General features: G+C 50.7%; 1 protein-coding gene across 1 annotated transcript in view; it reads left to right on the top strand.

Annotated features, from left to right (window-relative positions):
• LOC128884564 (protein Wnt-6) overlaps positions 1-16,939 on the top strand; it is a 69,745-nt gene that overhangs the window by 21,708 nt on the left and 31,098 nt on the right. The window lies entirely within an intron of this gene.

Raw genomic sequence — 16,939 nt, 5'->3', positions numbered from 1 at the left:
CGTGGTTATGCCCGCTCGAGTCCCGATAACGATCGCGGTGAACGAATCGAATCGGACCGGGCCGGACCGAATCCGAGGAGGTCGAAGGTCGACCGGTCGAGTAGACCAATTGGAGAGACCGATCGAGATGCACAGGGGGAGTGACCGCGAACAAGGGGTGGAAAAGAGGAGGAAATCTCGGGCGGAAGAGAACCTCGAAGGCGAAAAAGAAGTCGAAGGTGGGTAAGCGCGATCGAGGAAGTCGAGGAAGATGGATTGAAAGTCGGGGGAGAGGAGTGCAGCGGAGGGTGAAATAAGATCGAAGAGAGGGAGCGAGACGTCGCGGCCGCGAGTGCGACGGCAGGAAGATTCGCGAGAAAGAGACCACGGCGGGGCCTACGCTATCACTTCCGTTATCCCGACACGCTACTGCGAGCCGAAGAAGAGATGGACAGAATCTGATGATTCCACCTCCGTTCAAGCCCGACGAGGAGCTGTCAGGGAGATCGGTCTGTCTATGATGAACTCGGTGCGCAGTGCGCGGCTACGGGGGCCCTCCTCGCCCTCCCATAGGGAGAGAAAGGAGAGATAGGGAGCGGTAGGCACGAAGGAACCAACTACCCCCCCACCATAGCCACCACCATCCGGACGCGACCACCACTACCGTCGGCCACCACCCTGAGATTCAAACCGTGGAACGAGGATGGACGATCGCTAGCGAAACCACCAACGAAGACGGAAAGACGCGAGAGAACCGAGATGGAGAAAACCAGACGCGGACAGGGAGAGAACGAGAGAGCCTGCACGAGCTGCCTTTGCTTCTCCTTCTCTCTCCTCCCACTTCCGACCATCTTTTTCTCTCCAATTCCGTCGTCCTGTCTCGCTTCTTCCCTCCTCCGTTCATTTTTCTCTCTCCCACGGAGGATTGCCTGAAAACGCCTCTTCGCGGACCAACAGGTATTCAACGTCCACGGTTCGATTGTTTTGCACCTCACTATCCTCCCTCCTACCTCGAAATCGTCTCCATCTGCGAGATCGATCGTCGAAATCTTTTCGCCGCGAGTTCCTGACGGGACGTCCCGTTTGCGCCTGCCTTCGGGAATCGTCGTGGATCCTCTTCCTACCCATCTATAACTTCGCCCCCTTTTCAGTTCATAAACTTTGTTTACTCTTCTGTTACTACCCTGAAATCTTCTGATACTACCAAGTGCTGCGACCAAAATTCAATTACCCTTTGGCGGTTCTAACGGAACGTGGAGTCTTAGAGACTCAGAACAAGCGATAGAAATGCAAGAGAGAACGTTGCTCATCTCCGCCTAGCGACTAGGCGTAACGAGTTCTCGGTGAGTTCGTCCATCTTTCCCTCGTTCCGATGGGAGAATGAAGAGCGAGAACGTGCGAAAGGAAGGAAGGAAGGAAGGAAGGAAGGAAGGACGGACGTGAAGAAGAAAGGAAGGTTGCTCTGAATCACGTGGCAGGAAAAGTGGGAGGAGCGAACTTCCCCTACCCAGCATCCCCTGGAGGATGCTCAATCGGCATAATTGAAGTTTATCTCGTTCCCTAACTCTGCTTTCCGCCTACTCGACCCCACCGTGTCTCTCCCGTTCTTCGCTGGTTTCCGTCCAATTCCGCACACGCGCACAGACCACGTCTGGCCAGGCGAGGGTTCTGGTGTTCCCGTCGTCGCCGGGATAATCTCCCTCGTCGCTCGTTCGAACGAGAAACATTCGCGATCGCGGCTCGCCAGTCCATCGGATCCTCGCTTAAAACGAGAGAAACAAAGGGGGACCGGGTTGCGGAGTAGGTACCCGAATCGAAATACTCACCAGACACAGTTATCCATTGCATCTCTCTCGGTTGAATCAATTCTCCGTAGCCAATTAGGAGAGCTTTCGATATAATAGTCGACGCACGAAGATCCGAGTCGGTTCCACGATTACGGGAGCGGATGTAAGGGAGCTCCACCGCTCCCCTTGGATCCAAGTTTCATCCCTACCCGCCTCTTCGCTCCCTTTGTCCACTTTGTTGTCCTTTTTCCTCTGTCGTTCCTTCGGCTCGGCTCGAATCAGCCGAAGCACAGATTTCATTGACGTGGTCGTTGAGCTGGCAATTAGTCGCATCGACCCCGTCCGCGTAGCTCGGTCTGTAGTCACCCCAACGTGCCACGTGGTCGAAGATCAAACGACGTCCTGATACAAAGCGAACGCGGTCAGGGTCTGCCATGGTCCGCGTTGATCATCGGATCGAGACGGAACTCGTTTGATAACGCACAACCCGCGATTTACCTTCGTCACGGCAAAAACGAAATGTTAGTTCAAGAAAACAATCTCTTCGCCTAAAACAATTTTAAGATCGTGACGTACGCCCCCTCTTTTTTCATAACACATCGTAATATACTTCAATTTTCACGGTCGTTCGTATTCGTCAGTTCTCCAGAGTCGTCGGTGATTCGGCGCAGGTTGCGACAGGAGAAACGATCGGTGACTCGTCGGGTCGAGGAATCGGCGAAACTCGTTTGGTTCCGCGCGCCACGATTATTAGCTGCGGCTAATTAGAATCCCCGAGCGAACAAACGAGCGTGCGTTCGAACTCGAGGGTCTCTCTCGTCCCTTCTCAGGGAAAAGGAAGGGGTCGAGCCAGCCGGTCGGATGCCGGTCGGTCGAGGTGAACGACGTTCCCCGGACGCAAACGAATTTCGTAGCCAAGGCAATCGCGTACGTCTCGGGGAAGGCGATATCGTTAAAAAGTATTCGTCGAGGCACGCGGACCGATGCGCGCCCCGAGTCTTTTTTCGTCGTTCACGCGAGGAGCGACTACGTTCCATTCGTTTGGTAGTGGACGCTCATTGCCCGGTCCAGGTACCTCGGCAACGATAAGATCGTTCGTGCTTCCAAAAGAGTCCCTTCTCTCTCCGTCTATCCTCCGCGACTCCGATCCTTTCTCCTTCCCCTCGAATCGCTCTCCCTCTCCTTTCCACCGTATACCCTCTGTCATCCTATCTGGGTGCATTACTTATCGGGCTATCGAGTGTCCTAACCATGATCTTGGCACGCGAACGCCGATACCATCGAACCACTCGATCATCCTATCGCCGTGCAATGCGTCCTGGTGCACTTCTGCTCGGAAGCCTAATTGGCCGGGGGTTCAAAAAGGGGTACGAACTCTGACTCTCTCTCCCACTTGTCTCTCTATCACCTGCTGCGCGGAAAACAGTCTATTCGAAGCATTAAAGAATCGATTCATTAGTATTTTTTAACGTTCCCTTGAGAAACACTTTTTAAATTTAAGGAATTTAAAACTACTCAACACTGTCAACTTTAAAGCGTAACTGCTTCAAACTACTTCTGTCTACATTTTCCAACGACTATATTCCAGATATTCTTTTCAGGCGATTTTAAAGCTCAGCGTTAGCTGGGTTTATTCGGACGTAGGTTCGCTCGAGCACTGTCGAACGCGGTCTCTCGACGACGGTTCACCCCTTCGTAGACACGAAAATCCCGATAAACGAATTATCTTTCGCTGAGGAGGTGTTACTTATCGCACCTTTGCTTCGCCCCATCGCGTTTTACGGAACTCAAAGGCGGTCGGCCGAGATGGTTTCGCCCTGGTTCGACGCGAGCGCGTCTCTCGCCCAGAAAAACGATCACGTTTCGAGCGTGATAATCGATCGATCCTCGGTCGCGCGGTGTCACGACTCGTTTTCGCGGGACGAGAGCCAATCGCTTTCGACCTTAATTGAGATGTCAGCCGGTTAACAAGAAATCCCTAACGAGAAACGCGGAAAAAACGCTTCGCCATCGAGTCCAACGCGCTAACTGTCAGGTGTAGGGAAGAGTTCGGTGGCCTTAGTTTGCATCATCTCGAATTAAAAAAGGTGACAGTGTCACAGAACTCACTCGGCGTTAGTTTAGGAGGTAACATATTAGGTTGTCACAAAAATTTCTTCCGTTTTATTAATCAGTAATATGTATAGAATATTCTGTGTTTTATGTCACATTCCTGAATCGTGTAGGATTCATTTTGCTCTATTAGTGTCTAACTAAGTAACTAAGTAGTGTCAAACAGCGGTAATTTCGAGGCTGTCGAATATCGCTCTTCATTTTCGCACTTGCGACTCCCGCTATTGATGTTCCCGCTAGAACTATCGGCGCACGAGAGAGAGAGAGAGACCAAGCAATTCGAGCGATTCGTTCACCATGGAAACGTTGGAGGTTGCGGGAGCCATGGTGGGCTACGCTCTCGAGATAGAGAACTGTCCGGAATGTTTTAATAATATGCATTCCAGTCGGGTGAACGCGTTTAGAGCACCTCGAGGGGTTGGTACCCTTCGTGCGCTCTACAATAACTCTGATATAATTAACCAGCCGTTTTTCTCGTGCAGGAAGAATGCCTTTCTCGAACAACGACGACACAATCGATTCGCTGGAACGCCGCGTAACGCGATACACTTATGGATGCAATATTTAGAGAAAAGGGGACGGCTAGGGGGGGACACACGATGGAAAGGAACGCGCTGTGTAAGCGGGAGTCGAACGTTTGAACGTCCCACTTCCTACGTTTTATAGGGGCAAACATTGTGCGCTTTGAGGAACGCGGATCGGTGGACGAATTCGCTGGGTGCCCGACGGGCCCCGTCATTAAGTATTATGCCGTACAACGGTGCGTCAAGTGAGCGCAACACCCACGCACGAAAAGAAGAAAGGAGCGAGAAAGGTGCACGCACGCCCCCATCCTTTTAGCGGGGGTTCGCTGCCTTGTTCTTCGCGATTATTTCGGTAAGAGCGCGGCTCAGACGTGAGCGATGAAAAGGATCCGATGCAGGGAACCCACCGGAAAGGAATCGAAGTTCCTGGGAGAGACTCGTCTGAAACCGTCTCGTTTCGTCGCGACTCCTCGTTTGACCCACATTCCCGCGTTCCTCGCCGTCGGACGGTTCTCTGCTTCTATAAAAGGAATTTTTAGCCATGATATTCTTGTTTAGGACTGTTTCTCTGGGAACGTTGCTCGCGCAACGAGCTACAAACGTTAAAAATTTCGAAGCACTCCGTTGTCCCCTTTCCTAGAACTCGGCCCGCACGATGTCCAAGCACCCCTCGCGTCACGGCGTGACGTCCATCTTTTCTTGCGTCCGTTGCGCGGCGAAGACGTTGTTATTATCTCGAACAACGCGTAAAACGTCTCGAGGGAAGAGTCGATCCATTGAGAGCGGAGACGCGTCGTTAAACGGCTGTCGATCGGGAACGTCTTCTTTCTTTGAAACGATGCGTGCCGAACACGGGGTACGGGGATCGTCCCGAAAGAAAGGATCTTCCCGGTGTATTTTTCACTGGCTCGGTGGCCGTTCTCGCAAAGCCATCGCGGAGATGAGCAGCAGCCCGCTCGAGAAGATATCCGTTACAAAATGGTAACGCTCGATCGCACGATCGACGCGGAAGATACACCGTGGCGCGGCTGATCGGGGCCATCGTTTCCGTTAAAAGCCACTTGTTGGAGTGCGCTCGGGCATGATCGATTTGCCGGCTAAAAGTAGCTTGCCTGTTAATCTGCTTTCGAGGATCATAGAGAAACGTTCCGGCTGTTTATTATTTGCCATTGGCTGGTATCTCGTTTGAAAAACGCCAAGGAATCTCGTTTGTCCCGTGGGCTCTCGTGCGTAGCCGTTGCGCACGCATCTGTGAAATGTCCCGACACTTCAAAGAAACTTCACCTCTCCCCCCCCCCCCCCTCGAGCGAGTAGAAAAACACGGGAAAAACATCGAAGGTACGCGTTTTCCGAGCTTTCCGCAGAGGCGTTCCAGCCGGTGTTGCTTCTTTCGCACGGGATTGTGTCGCGGACAATGGCTGCTCCGATGCGGATGAGAGTGCTGTATCGGAGAGGCCCGATCCTCTGTAATGACTTAAGAGGATAAGAGGATCTCGTCGAGATTTTGCTTCCGAGTTCTATTGTTCGCGCCACTCGTGCCTTCGGCCGGTATACGCGTAATAAGCTGCGTTCAGGTGGATTCCTTCGGACCTGGAAACATCTAAACAAGAAGATCGGTCTTTCATCGACCGAGGGGGCAGTCGGCTTTTTTACAATTTTTTTTTTTTATGATTTTTAATGTAGTTCGATGAGATATATTTTTGTCTTTTCAAACAACGTCGGTGACACTGTCAGAAGATGGTTCGGTTGCAGAACCTTCGATTCGCAATGGAAACAAATCGTGGAGGTTATTAACGGAGATTGTTTTTTTCTGAATGAAATGGCGCTACACCTTCGGAATAATGCTTCGAATACTCGAATGTTCGCTCGACACGAAAGATTCCGTTCATCGATTCGAAATTGCTAGACTGTACCCTTAATGCGAAGTCCAGGTACCGCCGATAAAGGAGAATGCGTGAGAAAAAGGAGCAAGAGACGCGCGAACGGAGGACGAAAAAATCGGCATTCCAGGAAAGTACTCGGAAGGGGCAGGGCTTGGCGGGGCTGAAAATAAGGAGCATCCACGGATGAGGAATGGTAGCCCGGGAGATAGAGGGAAGGCCAAAGAGGCGATGGGCCACCATGCTCGCCTATTATGGCAAAGAAGCCATGGGGATTCGAAGAGTGGCCCTCGACCAACGGCAATTCGAATAAATAAAGAGGAAAAATAAGATATATGCGCGTGGGTGTGGCGGCAGGCGGGACCCAGGCTCATTGCCACCTCCGAAGCTGTCGGATCTCACACTCCCCGTAGATGCGGCTATCTTGCTATGCATATGTATAGGGCTCCATCTCTATCCTATGGATCGGCTCCGTTTCTTTTCCCTCTGCCTCCTACCTTTTCACTCCTTCGTCGATGCTTCATCTTCCTGGACCTCTTAAACCCTCGACCACAGGTCTTCTCTCGAATTTCATTTATTTATTTATTCATTTATAGATTGGTCAACCCTTCGTATGGAGTTCTATTTAATTGTAAATTATAGGGCAAGATTAATCAAACGGATTTTCTTTGTACCTCCAGGATTTGTATCTTATATTTCACTCCTTCCGCAATAAATGACCAACGTGTTAAACCGACGAGTGTGTTTGCTTAGAAAGCATTTGCAGAGGGAAGTATCGAGCCCCAGTGGAATAAGCGTGTTCTAAGATCGGCGAGGAGGAAGCCTAATCGTTGTTGTTCTACTCGCGACCGCGTCAGATTAGAATCTCGACACCCACGCCGAGATCGCCGGGGAAACGCGTTTCTCATGCTGGCTCCGTCCCCTCCGCCCCCCGGTGTCCCTTTCTACGGTCCTCTCCTTGTGTTTCTCGGTATCAGTAGTGTTGTCTGCATTTAGTTGGTATGTTAAATACGCAACGAAAGGAAGGGTGCGCGAGGTTTCGAAGGAACGTCGGGGCAAAACGGAAGGAAGGGGGACCGATAAAACGAGTTTATTGGCTCGTTTGTTCTCGAAGGTGGCGGTTTCTTTGTCGCGACTAGTAACGATCGTTTTACTACCGGTTTCAACGATTAGGGCTATCGTGACGTTTCGCGAATAAACAGAAAAAAAGACGGAGTAGACGCCGAGTGATTTACCGGTCGTAAACGATCGTAATCAACTCGAGACTCGAGCTCTCCAGACGGTGTATCGGGCACTTCGGGGTGTTCGAGAATTACGAACAGATATATATTAATTAAAATATCATGCAGCCTTTTTACACATTCCATTCCGACGATTCTCGATGATTGGTATTTTTACGCGGGTAACCCTCCCTTTTTTTTAAGTTTAATTTTATGGGCACGCGTGCACAGAAAGTAAGAAGTTCCTTTTCGTTTCTTGTTACTACCGTGGAAGCTCGCTACACGATTATTTATGATTTCTCCGTGTAGAATGAAGCGCATGCTCGATATGTATCGGTTTGAATTTTGTAGGGGAGTGGAATATTTACATATATAAACATTTCGATAGCGCTACGTTCTGCCCCTCATCCATGGATCACAAAGTCATGGTTAATCGGTCGCCAATCAGCAGTTCGAATTAACAGGAATTTTACTCGGGTTCCCGATCGGTTACATTATGCAACAGAGGGTTATTTCAGGATCGGATCACAGTAATGACCGTCAAAGTCCACGCGATGGCGAAAGTTCTCGCTTTTTCTCTGCGTGAGCCCTGTTTCGTTTCGCGACCAGCCGCGAAGAGACAAGCGAATGGAAATTGATCGAACAAAGAAGTGTTAATTGCGTTATTATGGTCCGAGCAGCTTATCGAGGCTTCACCCGTCTACCGAAACGACCGCGATCTTATCGGTTCGCGTCGACCCATTGTACGATTATTAAATACGATGATGCGGCTCTATTATCCGAGAGGATCGCTCGATGCGATCGGATGGATCCCTTCGATCCGATCGTACGAGTGCCACGAAAAGATCGAGAGGACGCTCCGAGTGGCGCGCGGTAGGTCCGCCGTCCCGCTCCGCGCTGATTCCATCGCGGACAGATCTACGTTGCCACTCAATCTGTTATTCAGAGTATTTGTATCGACGTTGGAACGCGTTCAACCGCGGTATTACAATGTTGTAACGCACGGTTGTAAACCCTCATCGCCACGATACGTCACGATTTTATTTATTAACCCGGTGGATCGATCAGTGCTACATTCTTATTTGGTATCGTTCGACATAGGTTAACATTCTCATATTTAACCGCTCGAGTCTCAAGCACAGTACATTTCGAACGCTGGACAACGGTTAAAGTCGAGGTCGAAGATGTTAACGTACAAAAACCGTACTGCTTTCCTTCTATTTTATTTCCTATTGTCTAGACCACGTTGTTTTTTTGCTATTCGTTCGATAGAACCAGTATTTTTTGCAGCAATGAAATAAAACGAGTCCGAGGGGGTTAGAGTCGAAACAGCAAAAGCTGCCGTTGATGTTCCCGGTTTTCAACGAATCGAAGCCGAGACCACCCGCCGATCTACGTACACGACGAGACTGGCGCGTTTCTTCGTGTACCGATGACCGTCGATCCGGATTCGCGATTCCTCGATCGGTGTTCGAACCACCCGTAGAGTCCCAGGAGACTCGCGGTGGGATTTATCGCGATCCTTTCGTTGCGTTTAGATCGGTTAATGCGAAACGGTGTGGGTTTTACTCGAATCGACAGCTCCGAGACGAGGAATAGTTTCTTCCTGAATCGTATTATTCCTTCTTCACGACGTTTCGTGGAATCGTTGAAGATCCAACGATCGCCAAGAATGCGCGGTGATCAACGAATACTCGGAATTAGCAGATAAATTAAGAACACGTGGAACATGCCAGACTCGACTGTTAGAATCTGTTAGCAAATTTATGAACTTACGAATGTTACTATTAAATTGTTTTGATTTCACGCGCAAAAATATCTACTGAAAGCCTGTATGAACCCGGTACACGTGTCTCTATTCAATTTTCCAAAGCACGCGCACCAAGGAAATTAGCATAGATCGCATCCGAGCCACGTTCCCGATGATTAGATTATTAACCGGTCGCGACGTAAGCCCATCCTTTTATTTCTGGACCCGTCGTCCCAGTTGGGCCTGGTTGAAAGCTTCCGTCGCGAATCGCGTCGTTCGATCGTCGGTGCCCGCGGAGACTAATCGATACTTAATCGCGGGACGCGCTGGTACTCACGTACACGTACACGTGCGTGCAGCACGTGCGAGAAACACGTGTCACGTGCTCGCGGGCTGGCAGCGCGAGCGCACACACGCGGAATACCTGTACGAGGACACACGCCCGATCCGAGAGCCGGTTAATTTCTTTCTAGCTACCTTTCTCTCTTCGGCGTCTTGTTCCCTTTCCACGGTGACTTTCGCGAAAGAAGTCCTGGTAGGGGATCCGGTGGAACGAGCAAAACGTTTATCAACGTTTTGTTTGTACATCTCGATTAGAGCTAATCGATCCTCCGGCAAAATGAGGCATAATATAGAGCCGTGGCGCGCTCATAAATACTCATTTGTGCGGGTAAAGCCCCCCTCCCCGTCCTCCTCTGTCCATCCGGCATTTCCACCACCGCCCAAGACGACTTCGTTACGCTTACACGGGTGGCAGTTTCGAATATACGAATTTGTGTACATAATTAATGAGCGCTATTAGCTGGTAACTGTATTTATCGCTGCTCCGAGCGACCGCGGCCACGGGGAGAATTTAATGCGCGCGACACCTTGTAAGTCGATGAAGGACGGTCGATATTAATAAGCGAAACCAATCGCGAGGATTACCGCCATAAATTTGCCGGTACCATAGTTCAGCGACGAAGAAGGAACGGAATCTTTATTATCATCGTTACTGTTGAATTGCATGGCCGAAAAGTACCCTGGTTAGAGTCAACGTAATTATCGATTCCCCAGCGTTATATGTCCAAGTTCCTGGGTATAGCTTACCGGCACCAAATGTTGTCGAGGATAGGTCTTATAGCACGGGCTGGAAAAAGGGACCCGAGGACCGTGAGTTCGAATCTCCGTGCCTTATTTTTCGTTTAGACTCCTACAATAGTTAATTGGTAAGAAGAGACGAGGCTCTCTTAAATAAAGTGTTGTCTTTTTTGCGAACGATAGATTCATTTTCAGTTACTTTTTCCGATTCTTCCTTACCCGGATCACTTTAATTCGTTCTCGATTTAACAGTTACTAATCTTTGCTCTTTGCTCTCGTACAAAAATATCGATGAGACGGTGCAGACGATTGCGGAAGCACCTAACAGCATCCTCGGCGTGTTACGTTATAGTATCGTTCTTAATGGATCGTCCCACTCCTTCCTTGCGCGTCGGCAGGCTGCGTTTCCAGAGATTGGCCAGCATCGCGACCAGCTAAACGACGCCACAAGTTTTCTATCCCATCGAGCCGTTGGCCGTCTCGCGGCGAGCGGATTACTCGCGGATCAGTCCAATCTGCGATTCGTCTCGGCCGCGATGCTTGACCCTTTCCCACGCTACCGCCACTTCGGCCAGCAAGGAAGTACTCTCTTCCTTGAAGAAGGCTTCTATTAATCACGGTGCGCAACCGTTGGGATTCTCGCGCGGTCGCGGAAAGTCGGACGATAAGCCGCGGAATGGATATCCTTCGAGCGAACGTTTTCCCTCAGAGGATTACCATGCAACGTCGCGTCGTACCAACTGTGCGTCGGAGCGCATGCTCTGAACAGTCTGACAAATAATCTTTCGCTAATCGATCTAATGGTCAGGATATTTGAAAGCGTACCGCGCGCCACGTTAGTTGGGAACTTTCTAAAACGGCATAAGCGAAGAATAACATGAAATCCAGAGTATGTGTATGGTCTTCTTCGGTAGCTTTACGGTGGATGGATTAGAGACTAGTAGTCAGGTTGATCTTTCTTTCAAAAGCTATTCCGAAGCTATACTCGAGTATAACTACCAGTCTCAGGCCTAATCTTCTTATTTAAACCTCCATCGATGACCTGCTCAACAGGATACTTCTGAATGCGCCTCCGCGATTAGTCAGATATCTCTTCCATTGTCCAGCACAACAACATACAGAACCGAGCTGGCTCATAGAGACACCATCAACAGAACCTGCAACCTAGCAGACCAGTCTCAGTCAAAGCACCCGTTCGTTTAACCACTGCTTCAGCAGTGCGTTAACTGATTGCGCTATAGTTGCGCGTATAATATCAATTGTAGCGCGTTCTTTGTATACATCAACTTTGTCTACAGGGATCATCCCGTTTACAAGTGAAATAAATGAGAAACAATGAGACGAAAGCGAGCGGGCACCTATGACGAGGCTGTTTTCGCGGGAGCGTGTAATGGCAGCCTCTGAATCTCAACAATGAGTCGGCGACCTACTGGTACGCAATCGTAAAAGATGTTTCTCATTGTCTCCCGTCCTGTGGGAACCAATTTTCGTCGAATTCCAACGAGATAAAGGATTTCATGAATGAAGCTGATCCCCATGGATCCTTTCTATTTTCCTCGGTTCCTCTTTCAGCCTCCTGGATCCACCCCGTACCGTTCTGTCTTCTCTTTCACACTCGTTGCGGCTTCCTCGGATGATCCAACGATCGTTTCGGAAGGTAGAGCTTTCTCCCTGTATCTCCCTTCCCACCTTCTATTTCCTCTTTCATTTCTACTCGGTCACTCCTTTTTTCCCCGTATGCCGATGCAGCATTATCTCATAATCGACCGAATGATTCACCTGTCCGCTAGAATCGCGCGACCCGCTGCGCGCCCGTTTCGCTTCGTTATCGTCTGCCCGTGAGACCGAATTCAACCGATTCGATGACTTCCGTCTCCCAGATTTTGCCCTTGCTCGAGGTGGTGCTCCGTCTTCGCTCGCGTAGGGTCACGCGCAATGTCTTTTCGGTACTTACATCGGCGAATGTACAATACAGGGGTTTATTTTGAACATTCCATGAAATACAGGAGGCAATCTTTTCGCATCATTCGCATTTCGGTATTCTCGCGAATAATCTTTTCCAAACAAATTTATCAATTCATTCTCGCGTTCGGTTCACCTGATCGCGACGTGTGCGGTCCGTGACGTCATAATTCGGGGCCCCTTCGAGCCGTTCCGCCCCCTTAATGCGGGCTCCGACACCTCTCAACTCCGCGATCCAGCACGCACTTTTCTCTCCTCCTCTTCATCTTTCAGCTCGCGCTTCTTCGCTCCTGTACCCCCCTTTCCTCCGCCTCTCTCTCTCTTTCTCTCTCACCGAGCCGTTCCAACAACGTCGAAAGGAACAAGGGGAGGAAGGAACAGGCGCGAACGGCGAACGAGGGGGTGAAAGAGAGGCGAACCCATCCCTCCCCTGCAGGTCGTTCTGCCAGTGTCTCGTACCCCCTTTTCCCGCCTGCCTTCTCGTAGTGACTGAAGATGCCTCGATGGGTATATACACCTCGAAGGCGGCCAAGGGGGATATAATGGCTCGGTCGGACTTCACACGATGCCGACCGGTACGTCGGCCCCGGAGGATGATACGGACTACGGTCGGGGAGAGAAAGAGACGAAACAACGCCTGGACCTCCGGGGGAGGACTTTGAATCGCGGAAGGAGCTGCCTCTTCCATCCTCCTTCCACTCGTTGCCCCCTCCGCGATTCGCGAAACCTCGCCCTTACTCGGAAGACGAACGCGTGACGAGGTCCTGATCGGTGTAGGTGTGTTTTATTTTGAGAAAGTTCAACCTTTCGCTACTGGGAAACACCTTTTACGATCGAAGGGAACGTCTTCGCGGGGCCGAGGAGGATCGACGGCGTCCCGGCGCTGTGGCGTTTCCGCGGGGTCGCGTCGTGTGCGTGTCCCGCGACGGAATGCAGAAACCGAAAATAGATGGAAGGAGCGAAAAGGAGGCAGCGAGAAGCGGGAGTGGCTGGAGAAGCTCGAGAGGAAGATTAGGGTACTCGAAGGCGTCGGAGAGAAGTCGACGGTGGGGCCTCTCGTGCAGAAGAGTCGGAGGGTGGGCACCGTTAGCCGGTTTTGTACGAGGAGCCCTCGCCGCTGTCAGCCCGCGGGGGCCTTATTTCAAAACCGTACCGAATCAGGCACGACAATCGCTCTAATATCCACACGAATGCCATGCCGGAGGCCCCAGTGGCCCAACGGGCCCACCGTGCCCCTCTCTGCCCTCTATCAACAGTCAGCCCGTCTTTACCCACGAGTAAGAGATCTGTCTTGTCTTCCAACGCCTCGTAGTTTTTACCTTCGATGAAAGTTCTCCCACTTTCCGAATCTTGTCTATTAGGTCGTCCCGCGTGTAATAAGTTCTGACCGAGAAACACGCGATAATATACTGGATCCGACCGAAAAGTCCGCTACTCTATTTCGATAGATGGCGTTCGTCAACCCTTTGGCTATCGAAACCAAGGTCTCTATTGGTTTTGAAATTAAAAAATGTGCAACCATTTATATAAGACGATGGAGATATTATTTTATGTCGTTCGCATTCGATCGCGTGTTCCTTCGCGAATCAGTAGGCGACTGTCTTTTCTGTCCCGTAATTCAGATGTTGCAATCGATATTTCCGACCGTGAGTTTTCGAACTGAAATCTTATTTTTATCAAAATAAAGTATAGCCTATGTCCCTTTTTCTTCGTAAATTTTTTTACAGCCCATCGCTCGACCTAACCTCGTCAAACACGATTTTCTCCGATGCATCATCCGTTTCCGCTGCAGCTCGCCGAGTCATCGAGCGTGACGTCTGTTTACGATATTTGCGGCAGAATTAAACCTCGCCTCCCCCTCCGTGACTATCGCGACGCGATATCCATTTGCACGGGCCCCGTGGCGCAAGAATTTCGCTCCCCCTTCGTAGACGACGAGTGGGATTAATACATAATGCATTCTCGAGCTTACATATACATAGGCATTCCTCGCGATCGGGATTCAGCGTTCCTCGGCTCGAACTCGAAAGCTCTTTTATCCGTTCCGATGAAAGAGGCTCGTGCACCGTGGCGCGGCTGATAAACGGATTAAGAACTTTGGATTCTAATTGGCCCCCGGGCCGATTGTAAAAGAAACCCTCGACGGCCTTATTGCCAGCCAACGGAGATTAGGATACGTTCGTATGTACACGTATATATATGTACGCATACCCTCGGAGGCTTATCTCTCTTTCAACGTTGCTTTCCAACCTGTCGTTGGAACCTGCCTCTATTTGCTCGCGTATCCCTTCGGGTTCGAATCGTTTTACGGTCCTCTAATCGTTACTTCCGCATAGCTGGCCGGTCCGTTCGGTCCCTAACGGCGGATCGTTATCGTTTCCGTTATCGCGAGACCATCGTTCCGTTTGGTCCCGAAATTTTTTAACCTGGAGGGGACACTTTTCATCGACGATACTTTTTCACGTCTCTTTGGTTCCGACAAAAGGATTCGAGCATCGTTGGTGGAATCCGCGGATACGAGACCGAAGGATATTCAGGGAGGACCGGCTGCGTGGAAGAAAGAAGCGAAGATGGTGCCGCGGTACCACGGTATAATAACAGAGCACCCCGGCCCCGACTAGCTGATGACTTCATTGAACTGGTCTCGCTCGGCCCCCGGGCTCAGGACCTCCCTGAAACCGCCTGAAATTATAACGCCCTTCCTGCGGCCAGGACCGCTTTTGATGCGCTCGAGACACGTTTCGAACATTTAGTGGATATCTCGAGGGTTTCTTCTTCGTCGGGAACCCCGATCGTCCTCCTGGTACCCTCTGATACACGGATCTCGCGTACGTGCTTCCGCGTGGTCCGTTGCCACGCGAGGGCCGGCACTGACGCTAATAAATTCAACAGCCATTCGAGAGGTACAACGGAACGGATCGCGGGAAACACGAGCGTTTCATAAGGAACGGTCGTTGTTAGGCCGTGGCCTATAAACTCGCGGCTTACAAGCCACGATCCGCTTCCCTCTTTCGTCTATATCTCGTGGAAACGACCACGGCGACCTTCGCGTGGGGTAAATGTGCTTAACCCCCTCGTGCAAACTTTGTCAGTACGACTGGACGCGAGGCTCGTGCTGAAAATTCCCACAGGCTGGTCGACGAATTTTTGTTCCACGGACAAGTACCGTATCTTTGCTGCTAGAGTATACACATGCTTCGATTAGTTTACGGTTTGTATTTAGCAGAACGAGGAAAGCTGAAAACCGAACACCGAGAATTCCCGAAAAGTTAACTCGTACAATTAAAATAATTCTTCAGTCACCGTAGAAGATACTCGACTATTCTTTCGTTCCTCTTTTCGTCTTCCTCCCTCCAATTTTTTATCGTCTCTCTTCTCCAGAGCGCGTATACCTTCGCGTACCCTTCCTCCTTTCTCCACCGTCTTCTTTTTCTTCTCCTCCACCTCCCCTCCCCTCCTCGCTCCCTGTTTCTCTCGAGTTTCCACAATGGTAATTACGAGGCAGTCCGCTCGTAAATTTCACGTAGGCTAAACGCACGCACGGGTAACCGCGAGCACGCCGCGTGGCCACTTTCTATTTCCCATAAGATCTCTCCTCGGGTCCGCAGTACGCGGCCAGAAGAGGCATACACGAATCGATACGTTCCATTTCGAGACGGAGGGATCCCGACAGTCCACGGAGAACGGAACCCGACCCAGGCTGACCCGCTCGGGTTAAACGACTCCGCGTGCCCCGTGTTCTCCACTTGTCCCCGATGCTCGTTCGTCTCGATCCTCGTTCCACGTTTCGTCGTTGTCCCTCGATCCTTCGCGGGCTTTCCTCTTATTCATCGATTGTTAAGTCCCGATACACGATCCGGAGCGATCACGACGTCTATCCCCGCGCCGTCTATACGCCGCACACGAACGGTTCTCACAGGTTTTGGCACGATGAATCGCCCACAGCCTGGAGAACGATGTAATACAACGGGGAGAAAGAAACCTCTCGCGACCACGTTCCCCGGACGGATAGGCGAGCCAACCTTCTTGCAGCAGGCGATCGGAGACTAAGATGCAGTCAGTGGATAGAAAGTTTCGATTGTTGCAAGTTTTCAGGGTGGTATAGCTGACGGAAGCTGGATTAAAAATCTGAAATTATCCGTCGGAAAGGATACAAAGTTATTAAGTTTAAAAAGTTAGTTAGAAAAGATAGCAGGAAGTGCTCTACAGAAATTGATGGAGGACGAAAGGGGACAGAAGGAACGGGAGAAACTTTGGCGGAGTGCCTCGAGGCTCTGGCACACCATACGCGAGCCCGTAAGTGCCGTGTAATTGCTACGGCGCGTTTACCCGGGCATCTGTTTACCCGCTTCGATCGCGAAACAGCGAGCTGTAAACGCCCAGGCTCGAGATCGTACGGATCGGTTTCCATCTCGGCGAGCGCGCGCTTATTATCCGCAGAAACCGCCTGGCTGCCGATCGGTATCTGTTTCGTGTTTAACGACGCTGCCCCGGTTCTTTCGAAACCGTTCGACACGGTGGCCTTCGGTAATTAGGAATGAAACGCGAATCGAATAATTATTAGTTACCGATATCTACCGCAGCGAAGCTGTACGCTCGCAGACAGGTCGCCGTGACGTCGGCGCGATAACGCGTCGATATCGCG

Source organism: Hylaeus volcanicus, chromosome 1, assembly GCF_026283585.1.
Source record: "Hylaeus volcanicus isolate JK05 chromosome 1, UHH_iyHylVolc1.0_haploid, whole genome shotgun sequence".
In the NCBI taxonomy this organism is placed as follows: Eukaryota; Metazoa; Arthropoda; class Insecta; order Hymenoptera; family Colletidae; genus Hylaeus; species Hylaeus volcanicus.
This window is presented reverse-complemented; position numbering and strand designations above follow the sequence as displayed.